This window comes from Ochotona curzoniae, unplaced genomic scaffold (genome assembly GCF_017591425.1).
Source record: "Ochotona curzoniae isolate NIBS_2020 unplaced genomic scaffold, NIBS_Ocur_1.0 contig_3819, whole genome shotgun sequence".
NCBI lineage: Eukaryota > Metazoa > Chordata > Mammalia > Lagomorpha > Ochotonidae > Ochotona > Ochotona curzoniae.
In genome coordinates this window covers 3,902,059-3,921,304 of record NW_024466004.1, presented here as the reverse complement: position 1 = coordinate 3,921,304, position 19,246 = coordinate 3,902,059, and the positions used below count along the sequence as shown (strand labels likewise).

Sequence of the window (19,246 nt, the reverse complement as noted above, 5' to 3'; positions counted from 1 at the left end):
TCCAGCTCCCTGCTTGTGGCCTGGGAAAGCAGTCAAGGACAGCCCAAAGCTTGAGGACCCTGCACCCGTGTGGGAGACCTGGAAGAGGTTCCTGGTTCCCAGCTTCAAATCAGTGCAGTACAGGCTGCTGCGCTCACTTGGAGAGTGAATCATTGGACAGAAGATCTTCCTCTCTGTCCCTCATCCTCTCTGTGTATCTGACTTTGTAATAAAAATAAACACATCTTTAAAAGAAAAAAAGAGTATTATCAAAGATAAAAAAGATTTGTACATCATATAAGTTGAATATTCCTCACCCAAAATATTTGGGACCAGTAAAATATCAGATTATAGATTTTTCTGAACTCTGAAAGATTTGCAATACATAATGAAACATGTTGGTGACAGGACCCAAGTTCAAACACGAAATTCATTTGCTTCGTGCATCTACAGAATATCTTACTTTATTATATGCCTGAGTTTTGATTATAATCTGTCACATGAGATCAAGTACAGAATTCACTATTAAAATATTACCCTCATCATTTTTTTAAAAGACTTATTAATTTCTACTGGAAAGTCAAATTTACAGAGAGAAGCACAGACAGAGAGAAACCTCTTCCATCCACTGGTTTACTCCCCATGTGGTCCACAATGGCCGGAGCTGAGCCAATGCAAAGCCAGGAGCCAGGAGCCAGGAGCCAGGAACCACCCTCTGAACTCCCACCGTGGTGCAGGATCTCAAGGCTTTGTTTGAGTCATCCTCTTTTGCTTCACTAGGTAACAAGCAGGGAGCCAGTTGTGAAGCGCAGCCGCTGGGACACAAACCAGTGCACATATGGGATCCTGGCACTTCAAGGTGAGGACTTTAGCCACTATGTTTAGCCACCAGATGTCAAGCCCAAATTCATCATTTTAAAGTTTCAGATCAGAGGCTTTTGGATATTTAAGATAGTAAAGTCTACAAACATGCCAAAATTGGAAAAACTCTGAAACCTCAACCCTTCTGGACCTTAGCATTTTGGATAAAGGGTACTTAACCTGTGTGTTTTAACAATGTCAATCACTTTCCTAAAAACTAATAGTAATTCATACTGGTTTAAAATGCTAAGAAAAAAAAAATGTTTAAAGAATGAAGTGATAGGTTTACTAATATTTTCTTATATCTATTAAAAGATAACAAGGATATTCAGAAACAATGACTGCTATTTTCACAAAATCAGTCAACGAACTCAACCCTCAAAGGGTACCTAAGAACAGAACACTCAGGAAAAGCTTAAGTATAAACAAGAAATAACACGTAGGCTATCAACTATTTCTGCACTGATGAGAAGGGATCACACACAGTTATTATACATATTCCTGTAATAACATGATGTTTAAGAGTACAGAAGTACTCAGTTCAAATCCCAGTTCTACCTTTTAAAAGCTGAGTCACCTTGAGTTATTCACTAGTATTTCACCTTCTCAAAAACGACAATAAAATCTACCTCATAAACTCATTGCGCAGATTATGATATAATACATGTTACAGTCTTATAACAATATCCGTCCTGTATTAAGTCTCAAATTTACTACTGCTTCATCATATACAACATGGTGTACAATAAAGCTTGGCAGCTTGAGATTGTTGATGAAAATAATTTCTCTAATGCAAATAAAAACAAAGAAACTGCACCTGGCACTATGGCATAGCAAGTAAGACCACCTCACATGGTGCCAGAATCCCAAAGAGGCACTGGTTAAGTCCCGGCTGCTCCACGTCCAATCGTACTCCCAGCTAATGCAACTGGAAAGCACCAATGGACGGCCCAAGCATCTGGACCCTTGCACCCACATGGGAGACTCAGAAACTCCTAGCTCCTGGCATTGGACTTGCCCACCCCAGCTTGAGGCCATTTGGGGAGTAAAACCAGCAGATGAAGATTCATTCTCGGGGTAGGTGGGAAACTGGGTGGGGTTTCTCCCTCAATATCCCCCTTTACCTCAGATACATGAAGGAAACAATATGGAAATAATAGTCTTACCCACTTTCCTGTAGCCCTTGACCCTTTCTACCCAAATTAACTATATAAAGATTGTCAAAAAAAAAAATTTGGAAAAAAAAAATTCATTCTCATTCACTCATTCATATTCATTCTCTCACCTTTCAAATAAAGATAAATCAATTTTTTTTATGGTAAAGCTTCCTCTTACATGGAGAAGTTACAAGAAAGTTGAGGGAACAACTGCCCCATACATAAGGGGGAAAAAAATCTAAGCTGGCTTATCTAAATTTCACAAGTTTGGAATAACACATTTTAAAAATATTTTTCATTCAGGAATACATTTTCTTTTTTACTTCCAAGTGTGGGTAAATATTTTTTGAAGAAATGAGAAACAGATGAAACTCATCCAATCCAAAATTATCCTAGAGGGTACACTATGAGGAAGATGATCAGAAATAGAACAGCCAGGACTTGGAGGTGGCATTTTAAAGATGGTACACCCATGATGCAAATAGCAGCTTAACCCTCTGTGCCACAATAGATCCACCATTGCATGTTACCAGCCAGACAGGTTAACAGTTCAGATGTCACATGGCATGTCCATATCCCATATTACAGAGACCTGGTTCAAGCTCTAATTTTGGTCCCGAGTCTGGGAGGCAGCAGGTGATGGCTCAGTAACTGAGTCACTGCCATCGTGTCGGAGATCTAGATTGAGTGTTCAGTGTCAGTGCTTGCCTGGAGTCATTGTGAACATCTGAGTTCTACTACATCAGATCTGTATGTCTTTCAAATAAGTAAGAGCCTTTAAAAGGCAGAGATAATAAAAACTAATCATAATTTCATGGGGGGGTAGATTTTCTTTATTTTTATTGCAAAGTCAGATATACACAGAGAAGGAGAGACAGAGAGGAAGATCTTCTGTCTGCTGATTCACTCCCCAAGTGGCCAAAACAGCTGGAGCTGAGCCAGTCCGAAGACAGGAACCAAGAGCTTCATTCAGGTCTCCTGCTCAGGTGCAGGTTCCCAAGACTTTGGGCCATCCTCGACTGCTTTCCCAAGCCACAATTAGGGAGCTGGATAGGAAGCAGGGCTGCCAGAATTAGAACTGGTGCCCATATGGGATCCCAGCGAGTGCAAGGAGAATCACTAGGCTACTGCGCCAGGCGCTGCAATTTAACTTTTTTTTTTATTATATATATATATATATATTTAATTATTTTTTATTGGAAAGGCGGGATGTACAGAGAGGAGAGACAGGGAGGAAGATCTTCCGTCCGATGATTCACTCCCCAAGTGAGCGCAATGGGCCGATACTATGCCGATCCAAAACCAGGAGCCTCTTCCGGGTCTCCCACACGGGTGCAGGGTCCCAAAGCTTTGGGCTGTCCTCCACTGCTTTCCCAGGCCACAGGCAGGGAGCTGGAAGGGAAGCGGGGCTGCCGGGATTAGAACCGGCGCCCAGATGGGATCCCGGGCGTGCAAGGCGAGGACCTTTTAACCACTTGCGCCACTGCGCCAGGCCCTGCAATTTAACTTTTATGCTGGAAATTTCATAAACATTTAAAAGAACACACATTTTGTCTCTATTCTCTGTAAGTCTTCCTTTCCAATAAAACTAAATCATTATTGTTTTTAAAATGTGAGGGACTGAAATGAAGCAAGAGCATACTTGGAGAGGCCAAATACAACACTGGGAAAACAGCACAACTTCCCCTATACTTCAAGGCCCCAAGTCATACAAATCTAAAAGAGTAGTACAAAAAGAATAATTGCTTTTACATTTCCAAATTCATTTTATAAAGAACAAAAGCATCTCTGCAAAAGGACTGGCCCCAGAGCTATTTATTTCAATGGACGTGACTCACTATCTCACTTGCCTCTACGTGAATAACACTGTTGCACCAATGCAACAGAAAAGCTAGCATGCCAGGAAGGCTGCAGCAGCCCAAAGAAACACTCTTCTAGCACTGTGCTCATCAATTAGATATGTGTTAAGTTCCATTCATCTTTTACCCCAAAATCTAAAACTGAGAATGATAAGGAAAATCACATTCTCTTCAGCAAAGCTCTTGCTGAGGCCTTCAGTGCACTTGGTTGGGGTGAACTGTGATCCTCAGCTCAAGTCTTCTGGGAGAAGGGCAAAGGATTGATGCTACTCAGGTAAGAGGTGAGGGAGAGTGAGCCCCACAAACCTAAAAACCAGCATGCTTTAATTAAAATTCTCCAATGACTTTTTTTCATAAAACCAATCTTTTCTATGACATGTTATTCAAGACTAGAGATAAAGGCACAAAGCACATTGCTGTGGATATAAAGAAAGGGATATAGAAGGTCAATTTAAGCAAGGGAAAAAAAACCAAAATAGGACTACACATATTGGTAGTAATTTCAGAGAGATAAATTAAAACCTTGAATAGATTTTATCAAAATATATTTTATTGCCTTGGCCACAACTATCAGTGTAAAATAAATTACTCTTTGTGACTTCTCCCCAGACAAACCTTATCCTCCATATCTGTATTATTTTCTACCTTATCATTTAAAAATATTTCATATAACATATTCATGTAATTTTGGGACTGGTGAACCTAGAGAAACAATCTACTACAGGGTTTCCTCTACCTGTGTTTACTATTTTCAAGAGGCCCGTGCGGACGCACAGGACGCATATGGACAGGTGATGTCCCACTGGCTGGTTCACTTTGAAATGACTAAAATGGCCGGAGGCTGATCCCAGCCAAAGATAGGAGCTAGGAACTCAAATCCAGGCCACCCAGGAGCAGGGCAGGAACCCACTCACTTGAACCACCACTGCTGCCTCTGTATTAGCAAGAAGCTGGAGTCAGGGGCTGGAGCTGGACATGAAACCTAAGTACTGTGATATAGAACTGGGCATGTGAGCAGCTCAAGACATGCAGTTTTTGCTTTCCCCGCTCCTGCTTCTCCTTAAGTTTGAAATGAATGAAACAATTAGTTTCAAAGGGGCATACACACCAAAAAACTCGTGTCCACCATGGATGAGATGTTGCGTGCATATATATGTGTGAGTGTATGCACCTATGTGTATATGTATGTATGAATATATATGTACACACACAAACACACACATACATATGCAATTCAATATTCCACAGCCAGGGATGAGGTCAGTGGTGGGTGTTGTGGCATAATGGACAGACACCACCTGAAACACCCAGCAACTCAACAGAGCACAGGTTTTAGTCAGCTGATCTACCTCCAATCCAGCTAATGATGTATTTTCAAGTGTTTGGGTCCCTGCCCATAAATCAGAGACCCAAAGGAAGACACTGCTTTCAGTCTGGCCCAACCTTGTCCAAAGCAACCATTTCAAGAATGAAAAAGCAGATGAGTCGGCTATACAACCTCTTCCCACCATCCCTTCCATTTGTAACTCTTTGAAATAATTACAGCACACACACGGGGTGGGGGGTGGGGGGCAGCGCAGTGGTGCAATGGTTCAGTGGCGGAAATCCTCATTTTGAACATGACAGATACCATATGGGTGACGGTTCTAATCCGGACAGCCTGGTTTCCCATCCAGCTCCCTGCTTGTGGCCTTGGAAAACAGCTGAGGACAGTCCAAAGCCTTGGGACCCTGCACCCCTGTGGCAGACCTGGGAGAGGTTCCTGACTCCTGGCTTTGGATCGGCTCAGCTCTGGCTGTTGTGGTCATTTGGGGAATGAACCAGCTCCTGGAAGATCTTTCTGTGTTTCTCCTCTGTAAATCTGCCTCTCCAACAAAAATGAATAAATCTTTAAAAAAAAAAGACTAAAAAAAGGCATATATTTCATTATTATTGTTTTTTAAATGTTTTGCTTATATTGGCATTTAGTAATGAAAAAAATGGTAAAAAAAAAATGCTATCCTTCAAACACAAAAAAAGCTGAAAATCACATGGCTTCTGGGTGTTAATAACTAGAAAGAGGGCATTTTGATGGGCACAAAATCGGGTACTGGGAGAGGTTCTAATGCAGGAGCATCAATACCTCTTGAACAGTACCTTCAGAGCATGCCCCACATCAGGGACTCTGTGGTAGTGTCTGGTGGGTGTCCTCCAATCCCAGGGTACAGAGGCATTTGGGAGGGTGGATGTGGCTTCTCCCCTTATCTCCTCCCTTCCCCCAGGTATAGGAAGGAAAAAAGAGAATGTGGAAATGGTGATCTAACCCACCTTCCTGTAACCCTTGACCCTCATCACCCTAAACAACTACTATGCAAAAATCATCAGAAATAAAAATTATGTTAAAACACAGGGCATCTATCTGCAACAGCTTACAACAATTATCTTGACAAAGACACTCAAGAAAAACTTGCTTCTAAATTAATCAATCAATTTGTTTTGTTTGTGTAGGATGGGGAGGCTCTCCCATCTGCTGGGTTACTGCTCAAATGCAGGCAAACAGCAAGCAAGGACTAAGAATTCTGAGAACAAAGTCACGGTTCATGACATGTGACGTGGGAATTCCAAGTGACACATCAACCATTACACCAAAAGCCCATTGCCCTCAAAAGTTTGGAAACATTACTGTTTATAAAGAAAAGTATAAAGAAGCCAGATATATTCTTTTTATTATTATTACAAAGTCAGATATACAGAGAGGAGTAGAGACAGAGAGGAAGATCTTCCATCCGATGATTCATTCCCCAAGTGAGCACAACAGCCAGTATTGCACCGATCAGAAGCCGGGAACCAGGAACTTCTTCCAAGTCTCCTATGTGGGTGCAGGATCTCAAGGCTTTGGGCCATCCTTGACTGCTTTCCCAGGCCACAAGCAGAAAGCTGGGTGGAAGTGGAGCTGCCGGGATAGAACTGGTGCCGATATGGGATCCCGGCATGTTCAAGGCAAGGACTTTAGCTAGTAGGCCATGCCGCCGGGCCCAGAAGCTGGATATATTCTTAACAGCTTTTCTATAAACCCTCATTCTCTCAAGGTAAGAGTTCATATAAAACTGAAACAGTAATACTGAATGTTAAAGTTCTGGGTCTGCGGACTTCTCAATTCCCTCCATATGGCTATCAAACAAGGCTCATCAAGACAATCAAGGGAAAGGTATACATTTGTGATGAGTGCTGAAGTCAACCTCATTGAAAACACATCTGATTAGAGGTCATTAAAACAACTCCTAACAAGCAAAAAAACAGTTTAACTTGGAGTAGGTTATTCCACTCCATGCTTTTTTCATAAACGAAGAAACAGCCATATCACTGCACTACACACTATAAAGAATTCTACACCGAAATAATCTGTCCATGCTAAACCAAAAGCCAGTCCAGGACCCTACAGAATGACTTGAAACTGATGGAAAAGCTGCATTCTGAAATTTACTCATGAACACATCAACTCACATTTTGTTGCCACTCTGCAAAGGGACAGGCCAGTGAGCAGATTCTTTACATTAGGTCAGACAGCCTTAAGCTGCTGTAAGATGGCACCTTCTGAATTCAATCAAGGAGACCTAAGCTGCCTGAGGAAATTAACTCAGAACAAAGATGCCATGACTAGACAGTAACTACAAACATGGAATACTGAACCACTGCTACACTTTCAAATTTAGTTTATTTCAGGTATGTTGAGGTATGTTTTTTTTTAAACCATGTTTAAAAAACATGGGGATAGAATGTTTACAGAAACCTTGGTCTCATGTATACTTAAGACTCTCAATAATATATTACATACCATACAATTAGTTCTTTTAAAACCTTACTCAAGGGCCCGGCGCAGTGGCGCAAGTGGTTAAAGGTCCTCGCCTTGCACACCCGGGATCCCATATGGGCACCGGTTCTAATCCCGGCAGCTCCACTTCCCTTCCAGCTCCCTGCCTGTGGCCTGGGAAGGCAGCCGAGGACGGCCCAAAGCTTTGGGACCCTGCACCCGTGTGGGAGACCCAGATGAGGCTCCTGGTTTTGGATCGGCATAGTATCGGCCCGTTGCGCTCACTTGGGGAGTGAATCATCGGACGGAAGATCTTCCTCTCTGTCTCTCCTCTCTGTATATCCGCCTTTCCAATGAAAAAATAATAAAAATAAATCTTAAAAAAAAAAACTTACTCAAAATGTACAATAAAAGTTAGAGACCTTTGTTTCCTAATTCACATAATGCTGACTGGGATAAAAAACTGCAGAACAGAGGAAAGGAATAAGAGGGTCAGCCTGTTTCTGGACTGCTGGTCTTTCTGGGAGATTGGAAAAGGCTGACTTCTGCATGGCTGTGAAGTTACGAACTGAAGGCTTATTCTACGTATTCTAGTATCAAATCTGCCCTCCTAAATGGAGTGACAACTTGGGGAGCCAACAGTACCCTGAGGAATGTTGGCTAATCATCCTTATGCTGAGTTTGGAAAACACAATGTCTCTCCACTCTCTCCACAGCAGGTAGCCACAGGATACAGGGCACTTGGCTGAAAATGGGATGATCTGTGTTCCCAGAAGCACAAATATTGAGGGATTCCTGAGACATTTTGCTGAGTCAGAGCCTTCTCCTCAGCCTGTGATGCTCCCTATCCTCCTAGGATACCCAGATTGGTTTCAGAGCCTCTGCTGAGAGCATCAGCCTTTTGTACAAATATTAATATTTTATACCTACCAAGGCAACCAGCCGTGAAGAACAGTTTTTCTTCAAAATTTTGCTTTGATTCCTTGCAACTCTCTCTCTGAGCTACTGAAAGCCGGATAAGTTACACACACTTACTGCTGAGTTTTTCAAGCCCTAGTACAATCTTTAATATTTTATAGAGTTAATTCCAAGGTAGCTAAACAATGTATTCTATTAAAAATGTGCTATTAAAAAAGAGGTACTGTCAGAAGAGCAAGCCTTGCCTAAAATATACTTACAAAAAGAAAAGGCAACCTTGAAAAGTAATCTCCATATGCTATTCAAAAGCCTTTTGAGAAAGACCTTAAAGATTCCATAAATCCAGCAAAGGGTTTAGAACAAAGATGGACTAAGACCACTTGTCAACAACGAAGCACTGAAAATACTTACCCAATTTGTATTTAGCAGAAATATTTTTCAAAAGCAGGAGACAGAAAGACACCGGAGAAAATCACTATAATCTACTCTCATAAACATCCCTTATCGCTAGGGACTAACAGATGTTTGTATCTGCACGACAACACAAATTTTGCTTTGGCAAACTGTTCATTATCCATTAGTAAAGCCCATGTCCTTTGAGCCCTTAGGTTCTTGAAGATCTCTCCTGGGCTGGGGAAAATATTTGTGAAATAGAACAGGAATTTACTTAGGACCAAAATAAAAAAATGATCCATTGTTTACTTATTAAATACTAATCACTCAAAAATCTGAATCTGATATTCTCTTTTCTTTTCTTTTAAATCCCTGTTAGTACAAATACTCTTCTTTTGTTTAAGGCTGAGTTAGAGGTTTAGTAACTCAATGTCTTATTCCCTAAATGGCTGCAATGGCTGGAGCTAGCAAAGAGAGCTTCTTCTAGGAGTACCACATAGGTGCATGTGCCCAAAGCTTTAGGCAACCTTCAGCTGCTGTCTCAAGAACATTAGTAGGGAGCTGTACCAGAAGTGGAACAGCCCACATGGAATGCCAGGGCCACAGGAGGCTGCTTTACTGGCTATTTCATAGGATAGGCCTCAGTTCTGGTATTTTCATCTGAAGAGAGTAACCCAACTAGCTATTGTACAGGCAGGACCAAAACAAAATTTGCTTCCCAAATACAATGTCAACAACTTGATTGAGATGCTTTATACAAAATCAAATAGACACAAAATGAGGTTTACTTTACCTAAAATGCCAAGAACTATAAAACCTACCACACAACAGACAACCACTGTCCGATTAAGAAAAACTTTTAAGCTCACTGAAACAGAATCCATATTGTGATGCAGAATTTATGGGCCATCTAGCTTCCTGTAGGCTCTTCTATAATTAACCAAGTATTCCTTGATGGTTTCTCTCTGTAAAGCCTCTGATCACAATACTAAAAGCGGAGGCAAAAATAGTCCACAATTTGGCACTAGAAACTCAGAATTCATAAATTAAAAAGACATAAAAACAATGTATCAAGTGTAAAATGATCCTACATGGCATGTGCATTGTGCCGTAGTAGTCAAGGCATCCACCTGCAATGTCAGCAACCCAAATGTGCACCCATTAGTGTCCCAGCTGCTCCACTTTCAATCCAGCTCCCTGCTAAGGGTCTGAGAAAAGCCAGAAGAGATGGTCCAAACGCTTAGGCCCCTGCACCCATGTGGAAGATCCAAATGAGGCTTCTGACGCACAGCCTTGGCCTGACTTAGTGAATGAAACATCAGATAGAAGAACTATGTCTCTCCCTCTCTTTGTGTAACTAAACACACAGCCAATCAATCAATAGATAGATACATAAATAAATCCTGCATAAATTGCAATGTATGGTGTCTCTATGATTTATCAATCCTGCATATGTCATTAAAATGTACACTATAAATTTAGGCTCTTTAATACCTGGCTTCCATTTGTTAGCACGAATGATTTTGACGTTTCAGCACTCCTCTGTACTACATTTCTTTTAAAGCTTAATTATATTCCAGACTACAGGTACAGCACAATTTGTTTAACTATCCATTCAATGGTAGACAAACGGGCTGTTACCACTTTCTGGTTATTCTAATTACTGCTGTTTTCAAATCTTTTGGGTGTGTATACACCTAATAGTAACATTACTGAATGGAATATTAGGATTTAATAAAGGAATATTGAAAATTGACTTCTAAATCTGGCCATTATCATTAACTTGCCTTTAAAAATTGGCTTTTTCCCTAATAATGGGGTAATTTAAACAAGGATACAAAATGCTAGAGGCTAAATTAAGAAAGTAGAGACAATCTATTAACTTGAAATGTTTTTAGAAGCTGTTTTTTTTTTCCTGGAATCATCCCTGATTTCTCCAGGAAAGTAAAAATATTTTTTCTGATAAGTATATGAAACTGCTTTCACATTTGGATAACTTGCTCTTGCCAGAACAGAATGTTTCCTCCTTGCCTATGCCAAGCAATAACCTTTGAAATCTTGTTCCAAACTTGTTATAAATTGGTAAATAAAATTTGCAAGTGTTAACCATTCACAACATGCTATTTTAAAACACCTACACAATTAGAAATGCCTAAATCCAGCTAACCACTTCATGTTTGACTTACACATCTCAATTTTTTTTTTTAAGATTTATTTTATTTTTATTGGAAAGGCGGATATACAGAGAGGAGAGACAGAGAGGAAGATCCTCCATCTGACGATTCACTCCCCAAGTGAGCACAATGGCCGATGCTATGCCGATCCGAAGCCAGGAGCCTCTTCCAGGTCTCCCACGCTGGTGCAGGGTCCCAAAGCTTTGGGCCATCCTTGACTGCTTTCCCGGGCTACAAGCAGGGAGCTGGATGGGAAGTGGAGCTGCCAGGATTAGAACCAGTGCCCATATGGGATCCCGGGTGTACAAAGCAAGGACCTCAACCACTGCGCCACCGCACCAGGCCCAATTTTTTTTTTAACATGAAACTTTTGGGCCCGGCACTATGGCTCAGTGGCTAAATCCTCGCCTTGCTTGAAGGAAAACCCATACGGGTGCTGGTTCATGTCCCAGCTTCTCCACTTCTTATCCAGCTTCCTGCTTATGGTGCAGTAGAGGTTGACCCTGTAGCCACATGGAACACCCGGAGGAAGTTCCAGCTCCTGGTTTCAGACTGGATCAACTCCAGCTTTTGGGGCCACTTTCCAATAAAAATAAATCAAATATTATATATGAAATTTTTAGGTTATTAAAACATCTTAATTGTGAAGAGTAAATACCTCAATCAGATAAACTGTGATATGACAAGGGAACTGTCTGCCTCAAAACATATTTTACACTCATGCATAGTTCCTTATCCAGAATTTTCTCAATAAAAGTATCAAGAGAAATCTGCATCCACATGGGAAACCTGGAGGAGGCTCTGGGCTCCTGGCTTTGGACTGACTCAGCTCCAGCCACCTGCAGCATAAATCATCAGATGGAAGATCTTCCTTTCTGTCTCTCCTACCCTCTGTATATCTGATTTTACAATAAAAAATAAATAAATCTTTAAAAAAGAATGGCAAAACTATACTAGATTTCCTGACTCACAATACCAGTCCAAATCTGTTCCAGTCAAGTTGTGCTGTGTCTTACAGCTTCAAGATCAGCAATCTAAATTCAAGTTCTTAAAACTATCATATATATATCTGCTCTTAAAAATAAAAATGGAAGTTTGGCACAAAGGCATATTGCAACTGGGCTCAAACAAAGTCTAAATTCCATGAACACTTAAGAGTTGTATGACGTAGACCATGATGGAGCAAGGAGAAGGCATCCCAACAGTAGCCCATCTCTGATTTATTTCTCTTTTAGAAGTAGATTCGTTTTGGCTATGAATTCCTATCCTGTGTTCTCTCAGTTCTGTGCCTGTTATGTTAAACTTGTCTGAGTCTGAAAAGGTAGAAAAGAGAGGTAATGTGAAGGAGGTGAAGAATGGTTACTACAAGTATTATATCAGAGAACTCTAAAACTTAGTACAGTGTATGGAACAAGTAAACTCTCGCTAAACAGTAGTGTTATTAAAAAGCCTGCAAAGCAATGAGCTGACATATTACTGCTGCAGAATTAGGTAGAAATAAGTTATAAATCACATCTCTCCAGGAAGATGCAAAAAAGCAGCACCAAAAAACATAGTATAGCAGTAACATTAAAATTGTGACTAAGCTTCCCATTGGCAAAATCAAAGGGATTTTCTTTCTCTTTTTAAGAGTTGACTACTTTGGTCAAAAGGAGAAGCACAGCAGATGCAAATTTCAGAGAAGCAGGCTAGGTTTTACTACAGAGCTTGTTAAACTTTTGAATTTGTATTCAAGTAACTTACAGGAGTATTGTTAAAATGCTTGATTTAGTATTTGGTACAGAGCAAGAAATTCTGCATATTTAACAAGTTCCCAGGTAACGAGGAAGTTACTGCTGAGGAAGTACACTTGAATGGTGGAGTTAACAGGATTATCAAATTCAAAACATAACAATCCAATTTCAGAGGCATTTGGTCTAGCAGTTAAGAAGTTAATTAACACACCCGCATCTTGGGCCCAGCACAGAGGCTCAACAGGCTAACCCTCTATCTATTAAGTCCCAACATACCAATGGGGGTGCTGGTTTTTGTCCTGGTTGCGCTACGTCATATCCAGCTCTCTACTGATGCCCTGCGACAGCAGCAAAGTTCAGCCCGAGTTCTTGAGTCCCCAGAGCCATGTGGGACAACAGGAGGAAGCTCCTGGCTCCTAGTTTTGGTTAAGCTCAACTTGTCACAGTCATTTGGGGAGTCAACCACTGTATGGAAGACCTCTGCCTCTACAAAATCTTGCCTTTCAAATAAAAACTTTTACCACTTAATTTTTACCTTCAATGATACATGCAATAGATGAAGAGGAAAGGTGCTCAGTTTTAGCATCAGCTCTTTTTTAACCTATGTAATTTTTCTTTTTAAAGATTGATTTATATTGGAAACACAGACACACTGAGAGAAGGAGATACAGAAAGATTTTTCATCCACTGGTTCACTCCTCAAATGGCAGCAATGACAATGGTGAGCTGATCCAAAGTCAGGAGCCAGGGAGCTTCTTCCACGTCTCTCATGCAAGTGCAGGGTCCCAAAGATTTGGGAAATTCTCTACTGCTTTCCCAGGCAATGAGCTGGGAGCTGGATGGGAAGTGGAGCTGCCAGGACACGAACCAGTGTCCACATGGAAATCTGGTGCATGCAAGATGAGAACTTTAGCCACTGGGTTACTGCACCAGGCCCTTACTTACATATATTTATGTATGTCACCTCCCTAAGAGATGACAATACTGCAATTTAGCTAGCAAAAATGGAGGATGAAAACTATAGCACTGATGGGAAGAGAGAAGTGAGGATCTTTAATGCTATGTTATAAGGAGAGTGGTCTTCCTAACTTCTCCTCTCTGTGAAGTTCTACCTTACCTTCTACAGTAAGGAAGGGGAAGAACGGAAGTCAGCCAGCCTAATTCTTGGAAATTACTAAATTTGAAGCTTCCCTGGTTTTTGATAAGGGGGGGGGGGAAAGTGTGTCCACTAATTCTCACACAACTGGGGTGGGGGTGGTAACCATAGGCCTGCCTTCTTCCTGAGCAGCTCTTCTAACTCCACCTTTTCAAAAAGGGCACAGCAACAGACAAATCATTAATCTTTCCCACATTACTTATCACCACAGCTACGATAATGTTTGCTCTAACAGATTTTCATTTCAAAACCAATTGTAAAGCTCAGTAGGGTGCTATATACAACTTTAATGAGAGCTTCTTACCCAACACTCCTTCAATATGGTTTGTTCAGAACTGTTGAATTTTACTGGCTGGAGTTGTTGAATGAAGCAAGGGAAAGGTTAACTAAGACTTAAACAGAATTTTTAAAATTCACTCCTTTCATATCTTTTCTACTCATGCAGGTATAAAACACTATTAAATATGACCCAACTACTGATGAGAACTATGTTAACCTTCGGGGCTATCTATGCCAGATCTGTGTGACTCCTTTACAGACCATTCCCATCTCATTCTTTGGCTCCCTACAATTAATGTCAGCAAGGGAGTAGCTCTGTAAACCTGCTGACAGCTGTTAAATGGGAGACGTGGAAGGTAGTGGACATACTGCGGCAATGTGCTTAATGGATACACAAACACCACAGTCATCAGCCTCAAGTGCTTCTGGCAGAAAATTAACTCACATACAGAACTCATTTGGTGAGAAGACCTACAGCAACCAGGACAATACCAGACTGTGTGATGGGGAACAGGCAAATTTAAAAAAGAAATATGCTCTAATCTCCCCTGTGAGAACAAAGTATTTTAAATAATTGTGTTACATACGACTTCATGTAACTTTCTTCCTTTAACATACAAGCTAACAGTTGCATATTCTTTTTGGAAAACAAACAGTATTACTTAATTACAAATGATGCAATGGACAGTTATGTCAGAGCTCTGTCTGTTAAAAACAAAATGTTACCACATATTATAATTCGGAAGGTGCATTTATCAAACTGATTCTACGTTTAAAATTATTTTGTCTATCTTTATAACACTAACACCCTGCTATAAGACTATGATTACACATATTATATCATCATCTAATTTTCATTAACTAACCTGGAGATAGGTAAAATTATGCTCCCTCAACAAACGAGGAAAACTACTAACTACATTAATCTGTCCGTCTCACACAGTAGGTTATGACTGGACTGGATCTCCAGTCTGCACCATATAGCCTAACTTCATTTAAACAGCAATGGCATTATGAATAAACCTAAGGTAGTGTTCCAATACTATGTTTTGAAAGCCACTAAAAACGATAAGCTCATTTTATTAAGATATCTGGGTCTTCAGCTGTGATAGTAGTCCATCAACAGCTGTAAAATGGAGCTGCTTCACTCTAAAAAGGCAGGAATGGTGAGTCAGGGTTTTAAAGTCATTGCCGAAGAGACTAAAAAACCAGTTTTAAGAATAAAACAATAGGGCAGCTGCTGTGACATATTAGGTAAAAACATCACCTCTGCTGCCTGCACGTCACATGGTGATAGTTAAAATCCTGGCTGCTCCACTTCCTACCCAGCTCCCTGCTAATGTGCCTGGAAAGCAGGGAAAAAGGCCCAAGTCGTTGGGGTTGGTATTGGGGTGAGGACACAAGGAAACACAGGGCATCTCCTCATCCTTAACTTTTCAAGTATCAAACATATAAATTCTAATAATTTGAGAACACCGTTTCTTGTGCAGTTTAGAATTCAAAATTGGGGGCCCAGGACAGTAGCCCTGTGGCTAAAGTCCTCATACATCAGGATCCCATATGTGTGCCAGTTCTAATCCTGGCAGCTCTGCTTTCCATCCAGCTCCTTGCCTGTGGCCTGAAAGAGCAGTTGAGGACGGTCCAAAGCCTTGAGACCCTGCACTCCTGTGAGGCCAGGAAGAATGTCTGGGCTCCTGGCTTTGGATTGGCTCAGCTCTGGTTGTTGAGGCCACGGAGGGGTTGGGGGTAAGGGGGGCGGGGGTAATCAACAGAAGGAAGATCTCTGAATCTCCTCTCTGTATATTTGACTTTCCAGTAAAAATTTAGAAAAAATTCACAAATGCAAAGGCAGGCTCTCTTAATGTTCCTTCAGAAAAAAAAATATGAACAGTGTTTTAGGGAAACTAAGTAGATCAAGCTTTCAGACTATTTTTAAAATACTGAGCTACCTCAGTGGTGCATGGCTGACTGCGCACGCTAATAATGAGCTTCATATACCAGCTGAAGTGACTGTGGAATGGAAAGGCAGTGCATCCAACTGAATGTGAAATACCCCCTGTTCAGACCTTGCTGCATCGGCTCTTCCTTTTGTGCTTCATCTCAAACTTTCCTGACCTCTTCCCCTGCCCTTTATCCTAAGAAGTGAGTTACTTTTTTGTTGTTTTATTTTTAAGATTTATTTATTTTTTATTACGAAGTCAGATATACAGAGAGGAAGAGAGACAGAGAGGAAGATCTTCCGTCCAATGATTCACTCCCCAAGTGATCACAATGGCTGGTACTGTGCCGATCCAGAGCCAGGAGCCAGGAACTTTCTCTAGGTCTCCCACACGGGTGCAGGGTTCCAAGACTTTGGGCAGTGCTTGATTGCTTTCCCAGGCCACAAGCAGCGAGCGGGATGGGAAGTGTTGCTGCAGGGATTAAAACTGGCCCCCCATATGGGATCCCGGCATGTACAAGGTAAAGACTTTAGCTGCTAGGCCACGCCACTGGGCCCTGTGAGTTACTTTTTGGATTAGTATTTCTGGATGGAGGCAATTCCCTAAACAGAGGTGGGAACCTGGATCCAACAGAGACTGCAAAATCGGCTGATCTGTCCCTAACAAGGTAACTGCTGGAGTGGGGACTCAAACATCAATAAAGCCAACTAATTTAAGTTAATATGGCCTGGAACTAAAACAACAGAGCTAATCTAGCATCACAGCTACAGATGCAACATCCATGGATGCAATGAACAATGTTTTTCCTCATGAGCTCGGTGTGATAGCCTAGGCCAGCTTGCTACACTTCCCATCCAGCTCCCTGCTTGTGGCCTGGGAGGGCAGTCAAAGACAGCCCAAAGCCTGGGAACTCTGCACCCACCTAGGAGACCCGGAAGAGGCTCCCGGCTCCTAGCTTCAGATTAGCTCAGCTCCAGTAATTGCAGCTGCTTGGGGAATGAACCAGCAGAAGGAAGATCTTTCTCTCTGTCTGTAGTTTCTGTAAATCTGCCTTTCCAGTAAAAACAATATAAATCTTAAGAGTTTTCCTCAAGCTAAATATTCACTGTTAAGTTTGAGATAAGAGTGATATTAAAATACAGATTTCCCCTTTACTGTATACTAAGAGGAAATTTATATCTGCAACTCTTGGTTTAGTCAATGCACTTAGCAAGATTAAATTATATTATGTGAGGCGAATGGAGACTAAATTACAGTTTACACTATAATCAAGCAGTAACCAATCAATGGATCAATGAAAAAAATTTCTTCAAATAAATGAAAACAGAAACCATACCAAAAGCAGTACTAAAAGTTTTAGAGTAATTAATGCCTGTATAAAAAAAAAATAATAAACCAGAAAGAGGGGCAGATACTGTGGCACAAGGGGTTAAGTCATTCTTTATGATGCCAGCATCCCATAAAAGAGTACTGGTCAGAGTCCTGGCCTCTCTGCTTTGTATCTAGCTCCCTGTTAATAAGTCTAGGAAAGACAGTAGAAAATCAGTCAAGTGTCTAGACCCTTATCACCCACGTGGTAGACAAGGATGGAGTTCCTGGCTCCTAGCTTCAGATGGCCCAGAACTGACTTTTGTGTCGTTTGCGGAATAAATCAACAGACGGGAGACCAACAAGGGGATGGAAGATCAAATTCTCTGTCTCATACTCTCTCTTGTTATTCTGCCTTGCAAATAAATAATAAATCTGAAAAAAACAAAAACAAAACATTATGGTAGCCGAGCAGCTAAAGTCCTCACTTTGAATGCACCAGTATCTCATATGGGCATCAGTTCTAATCCCGGCAGCAACACTTCCCATCCTGCTTGCTGCTGTGGCCTGGGAAAGCAGTCAAGGACGGCCCAAAGCCTTAGGACCCTGCATCCATGCGGAAGACCCAGAAGAGGCTCCTGGCTTTGGTTCAACACAGCTTAGGCCCTTGTGGCCACTTGGGGAGTGAACCATCGGACAGAGATCTTTCTGTCTATCTTCTTCTCTTTATATCTGACTTTGCAGTAAAAATAAAATAAATCTTTCAAAGCAAAAACAAAATCGGATTCGGGGCCTTGGGGCTGGGGGCGGCTGGCAGCCTCCCACGGGCTGGCAACCCTGGTGGGCACCCATGCCAAGCCGGATCCAAGAATGGGGACTCAGCAGGCCAGATCACTGCCGAAAGGCAGTGACTGAGTCCTTGGCTTTGGGTATGCTGAACACTGGCTGGGAATAGGCCCAGTTGGGAGCCTAAGGGGACATCTTAGCTGGGTGGAAGTTCCCACTAAGGGGGCGCAAGGGCTGGAATGGGGCTGCATTCTGATCGGGTTCAGCTGTAGCCTCCCTTGGCACAAATGTGGACTGGGACTTCTGGTGTTCTGGAGGACCAGGGCAGATGTGGGACAGACTAAGCTAGGTCTCAACCCCAACTAAGCCATGTATAAGCTATATGTGGGTATGGACGAGCCGTGGCTGGGCTGAAACATCCAACAGCAAGAACCAGAATGGGCTGAAGGCCATTTAAGAAAAACCACCTTTCCTGCTAGGACAGGAGGTGAACTGAGTAGGGCTGGCTCATGGACCCACTGGTATGCGGGACACCTGGCACTCAGAGGAGTTCTGATGGAGGAGCCTGGGCAACTCCTCTGATAGAACACAGACCCTGCAAGTAAGCGCAAGACGCATGGAAGGAAAAAGTCTAGAAGAGGTCATGGAAAGTGTCCCACTGTCATACATCTGGCATGGGTCAGGGGCAGACCAGGCTGAATCAGTTCACGTCATCCACTGGCAAATCTGAACACTGGAGCAGAGCATGGGTCAAGCCAAGTTCGATCGCGACAAAAGCAGTACACAACACAGAATGCCCAAGGTGCGGTTGTGTGTGCCAGATGTGACTGCAGCACCCAACCAGCACACGTGAGAATCGGGAAGGGAGGGACAGAGCCGGCAGGGGAATAAGAAGTTGTTCCCTTGCAGGACA

At 41.9% G+C, this 19,246-nt stretch overlaps 1 protein-coding gene across 2 annotated transcripts in view; it reads right to left on the bottom strand.

The window, feature by feature from the left end:
• The window catches only part of ZFAND3 (zinc finger AN1-type containing 3), a 242,605-nt gene that overhangs the window by 76,010 nt on the left and 147,349 nt on the right, over positions 1–19,246 (bottom strand). The window lies entirely within an intron of this gene.